This window comes from Ursus arctos, unplaced genomic scaffold, assembly GCF_023065955.2.
Source record: "Ursus arctos isolate Adak ecotype North America unplaced genomic scaffold, UrsArc2.0 scaffold_4, whole genome shotgun sequence".
Classification (NCBI taxonomy): domain Eukaryota; kingdom Metazoa; phylum Chordata; class Mammalia; order Carnivora; family Ursidae; genus Ursus; species Ursus arctos.
The window spans coordinates 48,012,488-48,031,377 of record NW_026623056.1 but is presented as its reverse complement, the minus strand read 5'-3'; the positions used below and the strand labels follow the sequence as shown (position 1 = coordinate 48,031,377).

General features: G+C 37.7%; 1 protein-coding gene across 16 annotated transcripts in view; it reads left to right on the top strand.

Moving 5' to 3' along the window:
- The window catches only part of ZPLD1 (zona pellucida like domain containing 1), a 336,172-nt gene that overhangs the window by 42,015 nt on the left and 275,267 nt on the right, over positions 1-18,890 (top strand). For 13 of the 16 annotated variants that reach the window (XM_044381697.3, XM_044381701.3, XM_048214932.2 and 10 more), the window contains exon 3: positions 13,731-13,820. The gene's annotated coding sequence lies outside the window, so the exon portion shown is untranslated. Of the gene's footprint in view, positions 1-8,862; positions 8,959-9,471; positions 9,533-13,730; positions 13,821-18,890 lie in introns of all 16 variants that reach the window. The other 3 variants (XM_048214940.1, XM_057306576.1, XM_057306575.1) reach the window with 2 other exon arrangements.

Genomic DNA, 18,890 nt, shown 5'->3' with positions numbered 1-18,890 from the left:
TTTTTGGAGACCAATGAGAATGAAAACACATCAGTCCCAAACCTATGGGACACTGCAAAGGCAGTCCTAAGGGGAAAATACATAGCCATCCAAGCCTCACTCAAAAGAATAGAAAAATCTAAAATGCAATTTTTATATTCTCACCTCAAGAAGCTGGAGCTGGAACAGAAGAACAGGCCTAACCCACGCACAAGAAAGCCATTGATCAAGATTAGAGCAAAGATCAATGAGTTAGAAACCAGGAGCACAGTAGAGCAGATCAACAGAACTAGAAGCTGGTTCTTTGAAAGAATAAATAAGATCGATAAGCCATCAGCCAGACTTATGGACACCAAAATTCTCAACAAGATCCTAACTAATAGGATCCAACAGTACATTAAAAGGATTATCCATCAAGACCAAGTGGGATTCACCACTGAGATGCAAGGGTGGTTCAACATTCGCAAATCAATCAGTGTGATAGATCATATCAACAAGAAAAGAGTCAAGAGCCATATGATCCTCTCAACTGATGCAGAAAAAGCATTTGACAAAATACAGCATCCTTTCCTGATTAAAACCCTTCAGAGTGTAGGGATAGAGGGTATATTCCTCAATTTCATAAAAACCATCTATGAAAAGCCTACAGCGAATATCATTCTCAATGGGGAAAAGATGAAAGCCTTTCCTTTAAGATCAGGAACACGACAAGGATGCCCACTCTTGCCATTACTATTCAACATAGTACTAGAAGTCCTTGCAACAGCAATTGGAAAACAAAAAGGGATAAAATGTATCCAAATCAGAAAAGAAGAATTCAAACTGTCTCTCTTCGCAGATGACATGATACTCTATATGGAAAACCCAAAAGACTCCACCCCCAAACTACTGGAACTTATACAGCAATTCAGTAATGTGGCGGGATACAAAATCAATGCTCAGGCATCATTTGCATTTCTATACACAAACAATGAGAATGAAGAAAGAGAAATTAGGGAATCCATTCCATTTACAATAGCACCAAAAATCATATGTTATCTCAGAATTAACTTAACCAGAGACATAAAGGATCTATATTCTAGAAACTACAGGTCACTCTTGAAAGACATTGAAGAAGACACAAAAAGGTGGAAAAATATTCCATGCTCATGGATCAGAAGAATAAAGAATAAACATAGTTAAAATGTCTCTGCTACCCAGAGCAATCTACACTTTCGATGCCATCCCAATCAAAATACCAATGACATTTTTCAAAGAACTGGAACAAACAGCCCTTAAATTTGTGTGGAACCAAAAAAGGCCCTGAATCAGGAATTGTTGAAGAGGAAAAACAAAGCTGGGGGCATCACGTTGCCAGATTTCAAGCTATACTACAAAGCTGTGACCACAAAGACAGTATGATACTGGCACAAAAACAGACACATAGACCAATGGAACAGAATAGAGAACCCAGAAATGGACCCTTGGCTCTTTGGGAAACTAATCTTGGACAAATCAGGAAAAAACATCCAGGGGGGAAAAGACAGTCTCTTCAATAAATGGTGCTGGGAAAATTGGACAGCTACATGCAAAAGAATGAAACTTGGCCACTCTCTCACACCATACACAAAGATAAACTCCAAATGGATGAAAGACCTCGATGTGAGACAGGAATCCGTCAAAATCCTAGAGGAGAACATAGGCTGCAACCTCTTTGACATCGGCCACAGCAACTTTTTTCATGACACATCTCCAAAGACAAGAGAAACAAAAGAAAAAAATGAACTTGTGGGACTTCATCAAGATAAAAAGCTGCTGCACAGCCAAGGAAACAGTCAAAAAAACTAAGAGGCAGCCCACGGAATGGGAGAATATATTTGCAAATGACACTACAGATAAAGGACTGGTATCCAAGATCTACAAAGAACTTCTCAAACTCAATACACGAGAAACAGATAATCAAATAAAAAAATGGGCAGAAGATACAAACAGACACTTTTCCAATGAAGACCTACAAATGGGTAACAGACACATGAAAAAATGTTCAACATCATTAGCCATCAGGGAAATTCAAATCAAAACTGCATTCAGATACCACCTTACGCCAGTTAGAATGGCAAAAATGGACAAGGCAGGAAACAAGAAATGTTGGAGAGGATGTGGAGAAAGGGGATCCCTCTTACACTGTTGGTGGGAATGCAAGTTGGTGTAGCCACTTTGGAAAACAGTGTGGAGGTCCCTTCAAAAGTTAAAAATTGAGCTACCCTATGATCCAGCAATTGTACTACTGAGTATTTACCCCAAAGATACAGAAGTAGTGAAGAGAAGGACCATATGCACCCCAATGTTCATAGCAGCATTGTTCACAACAGCTAAATTGTAGAAGGAGCCAAAATGCCCTTCAACAGATGACTGGATTAAGAAGATGTGGTCCATATATACAATGGAATATTACTCAGCCATCAAACAGAACGATTTCACAACATTTGCAGGAACATGGACAGGACTGGAGGAGATTATGCTAAGTGAAATAAGTCAAGCAGAGAAAGACAATTATATGTTTTCACTGATTTATGGAACATAAGAAATAGCAGGAAGATCAGTAGGAGAAGGAAGGGAAGAATGAGGGGGGGTAACAGAAGGGGGATTGAACCATGAGAGACTATGGACTCTGGGAAACAAACTGAGGGCTTTAGAGGGGAGGGATTGGGGGATTGGAATAGGCCAGTGATGGGTATTAAGGAGGGCATGTATTGCATGGTGCAGTGGGTGTTATATGCAAGTAACGAATCATGGAACATGACATCAACAACTAGGGATGTACTGTATGGTGACTAACATAACATAATAAAAATTATTATAAAAATATATTTAATTGTTGTTACATATTTAACATTTATTTTATTCACACACTCACTCCACCATGCCTTTTTCTCTTTCATTGGTCTTGCTGTTCATATTGATACACAAAATATATCAAGTTCTTCAACGATGGAAACGAGTTGTTTTTATCTTTCTCTGCAAACACTGTGTGATCAGGAATGTACTTCAAAAGGGGAAACATCAAGGGGAAATTAATCAGAATCTCTGTTTCAATGGCACTCATAAAGCATGGACTTTCTGTGGATAAAACAAACTTCAACTTAAATCCTCTTCCCTTGAGATATATCAATTAAGGTCGACCATGCAGTTCCCCACTAGAAATCACACCTGGGTTACTGCTACCTGTTTAGGACATTTATGAAATCATATTATCATATTATCAAGATTTGCATGGTACTGCTAGATGGAAGGTTTCTACAACTAGGAATGAAACCCATGCTGGTCCTGGTATAGAAAGTTAGTCCTGTTCACCACTTATCAGAGATCTGTATTTTTCTCCTATGAGGGAAAGGAGCCTGTGGTCTCTGTGAACTGTCAGCTCTTTGAAGGTACAGCTAGGCTTGATTTATACATGTATTCTTCCTGCAGAGCATATAGTTCTTGGCACAGAGCGAGTCAGTTTTTCTATCACTTTTCCACTAAAATATTCTAAGAGCAGTGGGAATTTGTATTTCTTGGGCACTGGTGAGGTCTGTGGATAAATTTAGAAACACCTCATGGCACCCATGACATTTCTTTGCTATTTTATCTTTTGAAATTCATTTGTATTTTTTGTTCTGAAGAATGCTGTACTTTTATTTTTTTATTAAAAAATCTAGACAAAATCAATGTTCTTGAAAGATGCACCAAGTTTACATTGTGGCTTTGGGCACCTACTGGCCTGCCCTCACATATTCCTGGAGGTACAAATACTTCAGGTGTAAAAATAACTGTAGAAAGTATTTGTCATTGATTGTTCAGGCTGCTCTAACAAGAATGCCACAGATTTGGTGGCTTAGATAACACCAATTACTTCCTATGGTTTCAGAGGCTGAGAAATCGGAGATCAGGGTGCCAGCATGGTTGAGTTCTGGTGAGGGCTCTCTTTCCAGTTTTCTCATGCAGTGGATAGAGAACTCTGCTTTCTTCGTCCCCTTTTAAGGGCATTAATCCCATTTACAAGGGCTCCATCCTCATGACCTAAGGACCTCTGAAAGACCCCACCTCTGAATACCATTATATTGAGTATTCAGGCTTCAACATATGAATTTTGGTGTGACCCAAATATTCAATCCATAGTAGTATTCAATAAATGCTGAATGAACTGAATACTGAATGAACAAATGATAGCAACTTCAGAGTTGGGAGGACATGTAGAATCTTCTTCGTAATTCAAAACTTCCTTCTGCAGTGTTCCTGACAGCTGCTCTCTCAGTGTTCCCTCTATTAACTGTGACAGGCAGATCACTACCTCTCAGTGAAATATTTTTGGTTATTAATTTTTTTAACTAATAAGCTTTCTAAAGAGCAGTTTAGGGTCATAGCAGAATTAAACAGCCTTCCCCAAACATACACAGACATACACACGCGGTCTCCCCTACCATCAACCATGCTCACCAGAGTGTGATACTTGTTAAAGTTGATGAGCCAACCAATATTGACAAATTATTATCAATCAAAGTCCACAGTTTAAATTAGAGTTTATTCTTGATGTTGTACGTCCAACATCAGTGAGTTTGGACAGATGTATAACAGCATGTACCTATCATTATAGTATCAGGCATAATAATTACATTCCCCTTCCCACCCTCCCCATCAACCCCCGGCAACCCTTGATCTTTTTACCGTCTCCATAGTTCACCTTTTTCAGAATGTCATATATCTGGAATCACACCATATGCAGCCTTTTCAGGTTGGCTTCTTTCACTTAGGAACATGCATTTCAGGTTCCTCTAGGTCTTTTCATGGCTTGATAGCTCCTTCGTTTCTAGCACTGAATAACATTCTATTGCTGGATGTACCATAGTTCATTTATCCCTTCACCTATTGAAGGGCATCTTGGTTGGTTCCAAATTTAGGCAAGGATGAATAAAGCTGCTTTAAACATTTGTGTGCAGGTTTTCGTGTCTGATGTAGTTTTTACTTGCTCTTTTTCCTTCTGCTAAGTGGAAATCTGACCTCCTATAACTTCTCTGTATCAGTATATGCTGTCTAGTCCCTCTTTTGTACATTAAGATACCTATCTGGGAATTTCTAAGATTTTTCTATTTTAGGCCAACCTGCACCAGTTCTGCCAATTTTTCTCATGTTGTAGGATTTTCATTCTCTTCAGTTTCCTGGTTACCCACCTCTGGATAAATGCCGCTGTATAAAACAAAGAGAGAAGTGAGCAGATAAGGCTGATCAACCTCTGAGTACAGAGGGACCATCACTTTCCCTGTTCTAGACAAGATAGCCTGTTGATGTAATTTGTTTGTATTCACTCTTTTGGATATTTTGCCACTTAATCCATTTAAAAATCTTGTGTTTACTTTACCAAACGTATTGTTGGGGCAGTCTTCTCTAAACTGTCCTTTTCTAGAGGACTTTGAGGACTTAAAAGCTAGACATTCTCCATATACCTGTTAAGCTTCCTCTTGTTAATTGTGGTTCACTTTTCTAGCTTGTTGAGTGTGTTTTGTTCCTTCCTATTGGCTTTTTAATCAAATATATTATCCATTGCTCTTTATTGAAAACATTGTTTATCATTTATTCATGATAGAACTTTTAGAAAGTACAGATGAGCTAAAAGAAGAAACCAAAGTTGTTCCTTAACTCATTATCAGAGATAAATATTAACATTTTAGTACATCTGTCTAGTCTTTTTGATGCAAATATGTATACCCTGCATGCCCACATATAGTACATATACATTTATTACCAAACTGTATATGTGATATGTATGATCATACCATGTAGTTTGTTTTAGAATTTTTTCTTTTCCTCTGATCATTCAACATTTATTTGATATATTTTTAAAAATACCCACAAAGTGCATAGCATTGTAGGGGGTATTGGGAATGCAGTTGAATCAAAGCAAATATATGGTTTATTTAATTAGTTTTCTATTATTTGACATTTAGTTTTTTCCAAATATTTTGCTATAATTAGCACACATGTAGCTAAATCTTCCCAAACATCCATGACTATTTCCTGAGGAAGTGGAACTGTGAGTCAAAGGGCAAGTAAAATTGTCAAAGGTTTTGATATGTTTTAGCAAATTGTCTTCTAGAAAGTTATGAAATAATTTCAGTGTCATTTAGTTATTTGAAAGCTGGATAAATGTCCCTGCCTGGCAAATTGTTGATGAAAACACAGAGCAAGAGAGGACAAATGACAAGATTTTAGAGAAAACGAATAAATCATTCTTCCCCCAATTATATGTTTTATAGTCAACATTCTGTGGGGACAATTGTTTGCTCAATTGTATTATCCCTTGTTTATATTTAAAAAAATTTTTTTTTATCAACGATGGTTTCCTTTTTTTTAAGCTTTATTTATTTATTTATTTGACAGAAAGAGCAGAAGTGGAGGGAGCAGCAGGGAGAGGGAGAAGCACGCTCCCCACTGAGCAGGGAGCCTGATGCAGGGCTCAATCCCAGGACCCTGGGATCATGACCTGAGCCAAAGGCAAATGCTTAACCGACTGAGCCACCCAGGTGCCCTCAACTAAGGTTTCATAAGAAATTTGGCTGGAAGTTTTGTTGAAATAAAGATAGTCTATATCTAAGCACTCTGTTTCTAACAGTATAACAATCCTACAAAATAATAAAATGATAAAAATTGTATTAGTTCAGTGTGACATTCTCTGTAAATTATGCTGCTTCCTACTGCTTACTACTTTCTTTAGCAGCACTGTTCAGTGTTCTGTCAGAATGGAAATAGTCTACAATCTGTGCTGTCCAATAGGGTAGCCACATGCCATAGATAATTATGGAACATTTACAATATGGTTAGTGTGACTCAGGAACTGATTTTAATTTTTTTAAAAGAATTTACATTTAAATAGTGAGATGTGACTGGTGGTTATCATATTGTACAGCACAACTTTACCATATCTGATGAACTGCCCATTTAATAACTGCTGTATAATTTAATTGGAGTTTAATATTAAGCTGAGGGACTCATGGTTCCTGGGATGCATTGTTTTTTCTCTCTTACTCTGTTTATAAATTGCAATTTTTTTTCACTGCAGCAACTCATAATTTCCTAAAGATTTCTGATAGTGATGTATGTCACTGGTTCATACCAGCAAGTTATTTTTAGACTGGGATGTAATTGAATTGAGATTGAATAATCATTTCTTTCAAATCAATCTTTTTTATAAGATCTTATTTATTTGAGAGAACGAGAGAGCGAGAGAGCACAAGCAGGGGGAGAGGCAGAGGGAGAGGGAGAAACAGGCTCCCCGCTGAGCAGGAAGCCTGATTCAGGGTTCCATCCCAGGACCCTGGGATTGTGACCTGAACCGAAGGTAGCGCTTAACCAATTGAGGTACACAGGTGCCCCTCAACCCCCCCTTTTTAAAAAAATTTTAAATCATTTCCTTTAATAAAATTTTTCTCCTCCTTATAATGTGAACATCATTTTCCTTGACAGAAAAAGATGTAAGCAAAAAAAAGTTGAGTAGTTTTGTTTCCTACTTTTCATCTTTGGCATTATTTCCATCTTTCCCAACAGTTAGCTTTCCCTTTACTTACTCTTCTTCAAGTTGATGTAGCTTTCTGTTGTCAATAATGTTTTTGTTTTCAAGCCCAGATTATTCTGGCTATAGCATTTTTACTAGAATACTTGTAGCTATCTACTACTCTTTTATGTCCATCTATAACCTTGAGGTTTTTATTTCCTCCCTCATTTTTTGAAGTCCATTTTAAAATTTGAGTTTGACAGAAACATGAGTAACATATAAATTCTTTAACTGCTGTTCCTTTTGCATCCTCTGGGAATCAGATTTGATTATATTTTAATTTAGTTCAACCCATCTGATGGTGTTGACTGACCCATAAGTGCCAGGCCCTGAGTTGGGGCTAGAGATTCCTAGGTGAATTAGACTTGGACCTTCCCATCACAGGACTTACACTCTACTAAGAGAATCAAACTTGTATGCTACCAGCCACAGACAGTGAGGTGTATGTGTATTAACAGTATTTGTAATGTCCTGGGGGAGCATAGCAGAGGGACAGGGTTAATTCTGCTTGCAGGGCATGTAGAATGGGAAAGGAGATTATAAAGAATCAGAGAGGCCTGTCAAACAAATGATGTTTGAGTAAGAATGAGTAAGAGTTTAGAGAACAGGGAAGCTGGGTAACATGTATTTATTCATGAATGAATAACATGAACAGAAGCCTGACTGGATGATATGTTCCAGGCTTCCTAGCTAGTTTTGCAGCTGGAGTGTAGAGTGCTTCTTGGGGGAATGAACAGAGATGAGGCTTAAGCTAAACAGTGGATAAGTGGTGAGGGACTTTTTATGCTATGCTAAGGAGTTTGAATAAGCTTGAATGTTCTTGAACAAGAGAAGGGAAATAGATTCCTCTTTTATTAAAACAAATTTTTTTCAAGATTTATTTATTTGAGAGAGAGCGAGCGAGCATGAGTGGGGGGAGGGGCAGAGGGAGAGAGAGAGGAGAAGCAGACTGCCCGCTGAGCAGGGAGCCAACACTGGCTGGATCCCAAGACCCCGGGATTATGACCTGAGTGGAAACCAAGAGTCGGAGACTTAGGACACTTAACCAACCAGCCACCCAGGCGTCCCTAGATTCCTCTTTTAGAAAAACAATTCTGGTGACATCAACTTAGGATATGTTAGACTTGGGACAACTTGTGAAGGGGAAATCATTAGTCAAGAGGAAGATGAAAATACCAGCTAGAGAGGAGGGGTTCTAACAGAGCGACATTTAGGATGCAGCACTGATAGGATTGGGTGGCTGATTGGCAGTAGGGGAAAGGAAGAGGCAGGAAGATGATTCAGAAGTTTCTCATATGTTTTGTTGTTCTTATTAGGGTCCACTTTTCCTCCTGAATCACTTTCCCTTCGGGATCTCTGCATCTGAGATCATGTCTGTCTTTTCTCTGAACTTTTGGAAACTTGTCCCAATGGTAAGTGAGTGTGTACTAATTTTATCCAGTGTTCCAGTCTTCCTGTCCTAGGGATTCCAGGATGTGCTCATCCTATATTTTTAAACTTCTCTATTTTGAGATCATTTTGGACTTACAGAAGAGTTGCAGGAATAGTCCAATGACTTTCCATATACTGTTCTCCCAGATTCTCTTTCACATTTTATGTAACCATAAAACAATGTTCAAAACTAAGAAATTAACCTTAGAACTAAATTACTATTAACTGAATTACAGAATTTATTTGGATTTCACCAATTTTTCCACTAATGTCCTTTTATCTATTCCAGGATCCAATCAAGGATCACACATTGCATTTATTTTTCACATTTCTGTAGTATCTTCTAATCTGTGGCAGTTTCTTAGTCTTTCCTTATCTTTTATGACCCTGACACTTTTTGGAAAGTACTGGTCAGTTATTTCTGTAGAACTCCCTTCAACTTGAGTTTGTTTGATGTTTACTCATGATTAGATTGAGGTTATGCTTTATTGCAGAGGATACCACAGAAATGATGTGCCCTTCTCAGTACTTCGTAGCAGGATGTATATGATATCAGTAAGTATTACCAGAGATGTTAACTTTGGTCACTTAGCTAGGATGATATCTTCCAGGCTGCCTACTACAAAGTGACATTTTTCCTTCTTATTACTCAGTATTTTGTGGGAGACAAGTTGAGAATATGCAAATATCCCACTTTTGCTTAAACTCTCACTCACTAATTTTAGCATCTTTCAGGTGTCTTGCTTGCGGCAATTATTACCGTGGTGTTCTAATGGTTATTTTCTATTTATTAATTGAAATCCTTCTCTTTTAAAAAAATAGGCTGATTTAAATCAAACTTAAGGAGATAAATGTGTGCCTTCCCCCCCCCCCAGTTTTATTGAGATGTTATTGACAAATAGGATATGTAAGTTTAAGGTGTAAAACATGATTTGATATCCATATATATTACAAAATAATTATCACAAAAGGTTAGTTAACACTTCTGTCCTCTTACATAATTACCATTTTTTCAAGTGTGTGGTGATAACACTGAAGATTTATTCCCTTAATTTTCTAGTATATAATACAGCATTATTAGCTATATTCACCATGCTGTACCTTAGATCCCTAGAGTTCATTCACTTTATAGCCAGAAGTTTGTACGCTTTGACTGACATCTCACCATTTCCCTCTTCCTTCCTAGTCCCTGGAAACCACCTATCTACTCTATTTCTAGGAGTCTGTTTTCTTTTTTTTTTTAATATTCCACATATAAGTGAGAACATTCCATATCTGTCTTTCCATGTCTGACTTATTTCATTTAACATAATGCCCTTGAGGTCCATCCATACTGTCACAAAAGGCAGAATTTCCTTTTTTTAATGGCTGGAATATATCTGTATCTGTCTATATTTACATCATCTCTCTCTATCTCATATTTTCTTTCTCCACTCGTCCATCAGTGGACACAGGTTGTTCCCATGTCTTGCCTTTTGCACACAATGCTGCGGTGAACATGGAGGTGCATATATCTCTTCCAGATGTTGTTTTCATTTCTTTTGGATACAGCCCCAGAAGTGGGACTACTGGATTGCGTGGTATTTCTATTTTTAATTTTTTGAGGAGCCTCCATACTGCTTTCCAAAGTGGCTGCACCAGTTTGCATTCCCAACAGAGCACAAGGGTTTCTTTTTCTCCATGTCCTCCCACACCTATCTCTTGTCTTTTTGAAAATAACCATTCGAATCGGTGTGAGGTGATAACTCTTGAAATGCTTTTGTAAGAAGAGTTGTCTCTTTTTTCCCATTTATGTATTTATTTATTCAATCACATATTTATATTAGGATAGGTTCATGGATATTAATTTTATTATTGGGATTATTAGCCTATATTACTGCTATTTAATTTGCTGATAAACTTTTTCCAATTATGGCCACTGAGTGCTCTTTCCGTCTCCTATGGCTTTTCCACATGGCTGCATCCTTTATTTTTGAGACTTCCTTATTTTCTTTTTTTTCTTTCTTTTTTTTTTTTTTTTTTAAAGATTTTATTTATTTATTCGACAGAGATAGAGACAGCCAGCGAGAGAGGGAACACAAGCAGGGGGAGTGGGAGAGGAAGAAGCAGGCTCACAGCGGAAGAGCCTGATATGGGGCTCGATCCCATAACGCCAGGATCACGCCCTGAGCTGAAGGCAGGCGCTCAACCGCTGTGCCACCCAGGCGCCCCGAGACTTCCTTATTTTCTAGCACTACAAGTTACTTTTTGCTGTTCGTATATTTTCCCTGCCCCAGCCCTGGAATCACCCAGTTTTCCAAGGAGTGCTTACAACTTTTTAGCATGTTCCTATCACCCCTGCTTCGTGAAGCACTTCTTCATTGTTGATTGGAATTGAGTGAACAGTAACAGAATGACAGATAAAGAGTTCTCTTTTGTGCTTCCTCAAACTTTTGAGAGAGAAAAAATTTCCGTAAGACATGTTGAATTCACATTCAGCAAATATTTATCAATAGCCTACTCAATGTCAATGCTGGGTTAGGGATGAGGATGTGCCCTCTGGCACCTGACATAATGTTCTCTAGGCAGCTTGTCCCATGTTTTGATAAAAGAGAAGAGTTAGTAGAAGAGCTCTTCTTTAAGTAACCAGAGTTTTGCTTTGTCATGCCTCATCCGATAATAGAGAACTCTACTAACCTAAAATGTCCCCCAACTTCCAAGGCGTTGAGGTGTACTCAGGGGGTGTCTCTTGTGGCTCACAAACAAGGCCCGTGAGTCATGTTCAGTTACTATGAAGAGGCCTCTGTTTGTTTCTTGTCCTGTTGCTCCGGTGCCCTTCCTCTCTTGTGAGTCACTAGAAAAAAATATTTTCCCCTTTAAATAACTTTTGGTTACATGGCTCCACAGCAGGGCTGCTTTCCCTCAAGTCTTACAGAATTGTTAGCGAAAATGGTACTTTTGGTTGCTACTTATGGCACTCACCTATCTACCCAGTTCTCTTTCTTAGGATCTAGTTGTGAGTCCCTCATGGGCTGGATCAGAAGATGTCACCATGCATTTCTTAGAGTCTACTATCTCCCCAGCTAAAGAAGGCTGTGTTCATGAATCATCATCTCTGTGCCCAATGTCCTCCTCACTTACAGGATGACATCCTGAAGGTGCTTTGTTGTCTTTTGCTAGTAAACTTGGATGCACCCCTTTAGTTCACCAGGCAGGTCTGACCTTGCAGTGGTGTGTTGGACTTGAGCTCAGCCTGGGACACAAAGCATGCTTATATTGAGCCGAAAACGATCACCCTACACTTATTATACAAAAGGTTCTTATTATACTAAGACGACATGAAACAAACATAATTTCCTTCTATTATGTCCACCCCTCAAGACTGAAGCCAGCTTTTTTCCTGCTCCTCTCAAAATCCTACTTTTTCAGGTTAAGCATATTCAGGACTTATTTTTTACCCTTCTTTGTATGGTGTATTTCATGTTTTCTCACCATTTGGGTCCTTTCCCTCTGAAAATGCTGTGGCCTGTCTGTGACCTTCCAAAAATGTGAGGTCAAAGAGACTATCTGGCTCAACTGGAGAAGATTAGACTGGACGATCCTCTGTTTTGTTCTACCTATTCTTTTTTTTTTTTTAAGATTTTTTTTAATTTTAATGTTTTTTTTATTATATTATGTTAGTCACCATACAGTACATCCCTGGTTTCTGATGTAAAGTTCCATGATTCATTAGTTGCGTATAACACCCAGTGCACCATGCTTCATTAGTTGCGTATAACACCCAGTGCACCATGCAATACGTGCCCTCCTTACTACCCATCACCAGCCTATCCCATTCCCCCACCCCCTCCCTTCTGAAGCCCTCAGTTTGTTTCTCATAGTCCATAGTCTCTCATGCTTCATTCCCCCTTCTGATTACCCCCCTTTTCTTTATCCCTTTCTTTCCCTACCGATCTTCCTAGTTCCTATGTTCCATAGATGAGAGAAATCATATGATAATTGTCTTTCTCTGCTTGACTTATTTGTTTTACCTATTCTGCATCTTGTGGTAACAAAGCACACAGTTCTTTAATATTGGATTTATAGTTAAGCCATATATCTACAAATCTGAGAAGTTCAGAATTTATAAGTCATTATTTAATAATCAAAGATCTGATGAAAAATAACCAGACTGATTTTGACATGTACTTCTAAAAATAACAGAATTCCCTAATTATGTATAGTTACATTTCTGAAGATGTAAGGCTTAAAGAGGAACAATAATAAAAATTAACAAAAAATGAAAAGAGTATGAGAGGTAAGTTATAGAACTTCTGGATATCCTATAAATTTAGGCATGTTTTCTTGAATTTTTTCTCGGCACAAATTAGAACAGCACAAATTAAGTGTGTCTCTTGATTGAGCCCGACCAGGGTCAGAGAGCGATGGGGTCTGTTGACGCTGTTCATATGGGCCAGTGCTCCTGGACACAAAGCGGAATGAAGAGTAGCTTTGCAGAGGCAAATGACATTTAGCCACCATCTCGTAGGAGAGGGTAACAAAACAAGGAAATGGGAGGGTGATAACCTTCTACTTCGTATAGCCTGACTGAGAATTCAAGAATTAACTTGTTGGTTGTTATATTTCATCCATACTAAGTAACATTGTTCTTTGGGGTTTTTGCTCTTGAATAGCAAAGGGGTAAGCGTTCTTTTTTGGAATCAGAAGACCTAGGTTTAAATTCCATAACTTCTATTTCCTTGATAACATTATTAATGTTTTTTTAATCTTATAGTTCTTTACAAGAGTACCTGCCTCATCATTTGTGAAGAAGCTTCGGTGAGATGGTGTATGTGAGGTTCTTAGAATGGAACGCTTGACATTGGTAAGCATCCAGGCACGGTAGCTGTTGCTATTTTCAGTTATTGCCTGATGAAATAACAAGTAACGTTTTCCTTTTACATATTATGCTCACATACCTCTTCTCACTTGTTTTTTGTGACAACTTGTCAAATAGGTAGGTAGATGTTATTATTACAGTGTGACTTGATTTAGTTTATTAGTAGAAGAACAGAGACTAGAACCCAGCCTTCAAACTCAAAATCCCTTGAAACTTCCAATGAATCACAATACCAACATAAACTCTGTCCATGGGGAACAGACAGAAGAGCTCATGTATATTTGAATTACTAATATTAGAATCTGACAAAGAAATAGAAACACAAAATGAATATAGATGGTGTTTTTTGGGGAATACCCTGAAGATGAGATGAGGAAGTTTCCTTCTGTGTAGTGTGTTCTTGTCACTAAATGTGAAGGTGATTAATGAATTAAGAGACTTTTTTGACAGAAAGAAATTGCAACTCAAAGTAAATAGCTTTTAAACAACTACTTCAGGGATTGAGTGACTAGAGCTAGATTCTGGTTTGAAAGAAAAATAGTTATTTCCTTCCTGGACTTGTGAGTATTGTTAACTTAATCAACCTAAATTATAGAATAATGATAAAAAGATACAGAAGTTCTAGTTAACCATCCTATGTGGGGTGTTTTGGCTGAGGAGTTACTTTATTCACAGTCTCTATCTCTCTTAAGGGTAACTTGACCTGAAACGGACAGGGTAACAAAACTTCCTTGGGGCAATAAGTTGCAATTCAAGGTTAATGTTTACTTGAATGATAGGGTGCCTCTAAACCATTCCATTTAAAGGTTACCTTGCTTCTTTTAAAAGCTTTCCAGAGAAAAAAATTCAATAGTAGAGCCTTAGTAGTTCACCAACTAATTGTTAAAAAACAATTTCTCAAAAAAACCCCCAATTTCTCTGTACCTCCATTTTTCTTTAATAAAATAGGAGGGTTATTCTGACATAAAACCTGATAAAGTCTACAAAAAGAAAAGACAACTGATTTCATGCAAAAATAGTGGAACAAAATGTATGCAACTAATTTATAACTGAATATTCCACAAATAATACACAAGAACCAAGTAGGATTTAATCTCGGAATGTGGAACAACAAAAGGTAATCCAGTAATAGATTACAGGGGGAAAGATACACTAATAATGTACAAAAGGAATTTGATTTAGTTCAATAACTACTGTTAAATGCTCGGTAAAGGAGGAATAGGACAAAGAGCCTTAGCAAAATAAACAGAAAAGAGTTTCATGGACCAATAATGAGAAATGTGTCATGAACCCAGAGTTTTGATTAGTTGAATTTCATGCCCTAGTTTGAGAGAAAAGAGGAAACATGTTAGAAATCAGTTTTAAAAATCATGTTAGCTGTTTAAAACTTAAAGATGCTCTTACTAATGTCTGGAGTAGAACAAAAATATTTCCATTATCAACACAGTTTTGGAGATTCTAGTTAATAACATAAGCATGAAAATAAAACAAGAAATATGGATTCTAGGCAGGAAAAAAAAAGTTGTCACTATTTTCAAGTGATGTGATTTTATATACAGAAAAGCCAAGAGACTACATTTAAAATATCAGAGATAAAAACCAGCTCAGTTCAGTGATGCATTTCAAGATTCTGGCCAGACAGTTCTTTGTTGTCGGGGCTGTCCTGTGCATGCCAGGGTTTTTAGCATCATCACTAGTCTCTACCCACTGGATGCCACTGGAAGTGTGCATCCTCACCTCCAAGTTGTGCCCACTAAAAATGTCTCCAGACGAAATTGCCTGGAGGTGAGAACCACTGTCATAGATTTAAAAAAGCAAGATTTTAAATGACACAGAAAAAAAAAAGGCACCTGTTGTTTGTATCTTGATTTATACAAACCAACTATAAAGAATTATGAGAAAATTGGTAAAATATCATCAATAACTGGATATAGTGATGTTTAGGAATAATTATCAAATTTGGATGTGTAATAATGGCATTATGATTTTATTTTTTAAAAGAATTCTTTTAGTGATGTATATTGATATATGGTTAAAATGATATATATTGTATTTGTTTACAAATACAGTTGAGGTGGGTTGGTGAATAAAAACTGAGCAGGTCTGGCTATTCTCTTTCTCTCTTTTATCTTGAACATGTTAAGAGGGCTAGGGCCTTCCAAGGAGGTGGGGATTTCTCTTGACTTCCTGTAGTTTGTGGGTAGCAGACAAGGAGCTGCCCACAGCGAATGGACCCAGAGGGCAGCCTGGAGTCTGTCTGCACAACTGATCATCTCTTACTTAGGGGGTGAAAAGTCTCTTCTTTGCACTTCCCCTCCCCCCTCTTTTTTATGTCTCCTGGCTTAAGCTACATTGACCATTTAGTTTTTATCAGAGCCTTAAGTTGGGGAAGGAGGGAACATTTGCCAAACTATTACCAAGAACCTCATACTATCTCTTATTTTGCTGTTAATTGTTGTTTGTGTGATGCCTTGGCAAAGATCCCAGGATAGACAAAGAGTAAATGGATTTTGATACCAAAACCCCACCCCGAACTCTAACAATTTTCATAGTTACAAGCAAAACAAACATATTTCTTTTGACTTACTGTTTCTATTCCTTGTCAGATACAAAACACTGCCTCTTTTGTGGTAACACTTAGCTACAGCCCAGTACTCTTAGGAGACAAAAGAACATAGTGACCAAGGCTAGTGTTGGGATAGGCCAATGGGATATGTGCTAGGAAAGGTGTTCTGAAGGTTCTTGTTTTTTGAGGTCTGTTCACCAATGTTTCCAAGCTATCATGGTGCTTAAAATCACCACCTGTAGAGTCAACTCCTTATGTAAATGCGTATTTCCAGGAGCTTTCTGCTAAAATAAAAATGTATTACTTTGGAGAAAGTACACACTACACCAACTCTGATATCCACAGAAAGCCTAAGTACAAGATTAGTTTATCCAGTTAATTAATTTGAAAGGAAGGTGTTTAAGAAAGGAATTACAAAATAGTACTTTCTATGGGGGTACCATGAGAAAGCTCAGGGAAGCTAGGAAGGTAGGAGAAGTGTAAGGAAGAACATGAAGAGATGCTTGAGAAGGCATGGCCTGGGTAGGGAGAATCCTTGTCAACAGGGGACAGCAAAAACCAAGTCTAGACCAGCATTGTGCATTAGAACTTTCTGCAGTGATGAAAGTATTCCATATCTGCACTGTTCAGTGCAGTAGTTATTAGCCATATGTCACTATTGACTATTGAGTGCTTGAAATGTGACTGGTGTGATTGAAGAAATGAATTTTAAATTTTATTTAATTTTACTAAATTGACAGCCATAGGTAGATAGTGGCTCCTGTAGCGGATGAGACGTCTAGATGAGGGATAGGGAGGTGGGGAAAAATCACAGAAAGCAACATATGGGGAAAACAGAGACACATTTCATATGGTATCACTTTATATTTCTAGGCAACAAGCAGTTTACAAATTACAAGTTATATTATTTGACAAATTAACTTGTCTCATGAAATATTTGTGTAGATTAAATAGACTGACTATAATAAGCCATATTGATTAGATTTGCCATGTTCTTCATAATCTTATTTTACTTACATGAACACAGCTGAATGAAGGGAAGGAGATCATTGAGAATGATCAAAAAGGGGATTCATTGCTTAATATTCAAGAAAGGCTGCAATTGCTTTTACAAATATGCATTTGCAAGTTTTATTATAAATTTTTAAGGATTTTTATTATTTCTCTTGGCTGCTGATGCCTCATCAAGACGTATATAAGGGCCGCTATCACAGTCACTGAACCTCAACTAGGGTGGAGCTCCATTGTCCTCACAAGTCTTGGCACACTTTGGAACAAGCAAGCAATCAAACAAACAAACCCAGCAACCTCTCTTCTAATGATAGTTGAACATATTGACATAGAGATAGAATTTTCTTTCCTGGTATTACTAACATACTTAATGAAAGTATTTTTTGATTGGTTATTTTTTATCAAGGCTAAGCTGTTCAGAAAATATTAACTGACACCAGAATTTTTGCCTAAATCACTTGGTGGCTGTTGGGGGCCATGAAACCTACATAAGAATGAAAATAATCTCTCTTAAAAAAAAAAACCCACAAACTTTATTTATTTTAGAGACAGAGAGAAAGAGAGACAGCACGAGTGGGAGGGGCAGAGAGAGAGAGAGAGAATCTCAAGCAGACTCCGTGCTGAGCGGGGAGCCTGATGTGGGGCTCCATCTCAGGACACTGAGATCATGACCTGAGCTGAAACCAAGAGCTGGATGCTTAACTGACTACACCACCCAGGCACCCTGAAAATAATCTCTTTAAGACAGTCTAAGCCAGAACAATCTTTTGGTATTGTTCAGGAGAAAGGATTCCCTTTGGAATTTTGGAATATCCTCCTAATTAACGTGGTGATATCTAGCACATCATTCCTATGCCAGATGGTTACCCAAGAGATAGAATTTTGTCAACTCCCTGTTTCATGCCATGTGAAACCCTCTGCCCCAAGATTTCTGGAGTTCTTATACTGCTGTGGTCACCCATGATTCTGAAATGCTGTTTCCTCTGAATCGATTGGCTTAGATCATGAATCATCTTGCCATTTTGTAGCTGGTGTTTCTGTTCTGTACCATGTCAAACCAAACGTGAAATTTATTCCTTTATTCATTTTTTTTTTTTGGATTCCTGCCATCACAAAGCATGTGCATCAGAATTAAAGATTTTGTTTATGTATAAGTTATGACCTAGGACTCTCTCTGAAAATTGCCTTGAGGTCAGTAGAGGTGGAGGATACTGTCTGGTGACGGTATCTGCTGTCTTCATAAACTGTGCCATCACTCTTGTACTACCTTCATAGGTTCACCATGGAGTTCTTGAGAAATTCCATCTATTCTCAAACCCTAAGTCAGGTACTATGTACAAATATCAGTTTGATTTTTTCTTACCTCTTCTGGATTCTTACAAGTTCCTACTGGCCTTGTTTGAAATTTTATTGAGATGCTTCTTCAGAATATTTATGAGGTTAGAAGGACCCTAAATTAATCTCAGAGCCCCAAATTT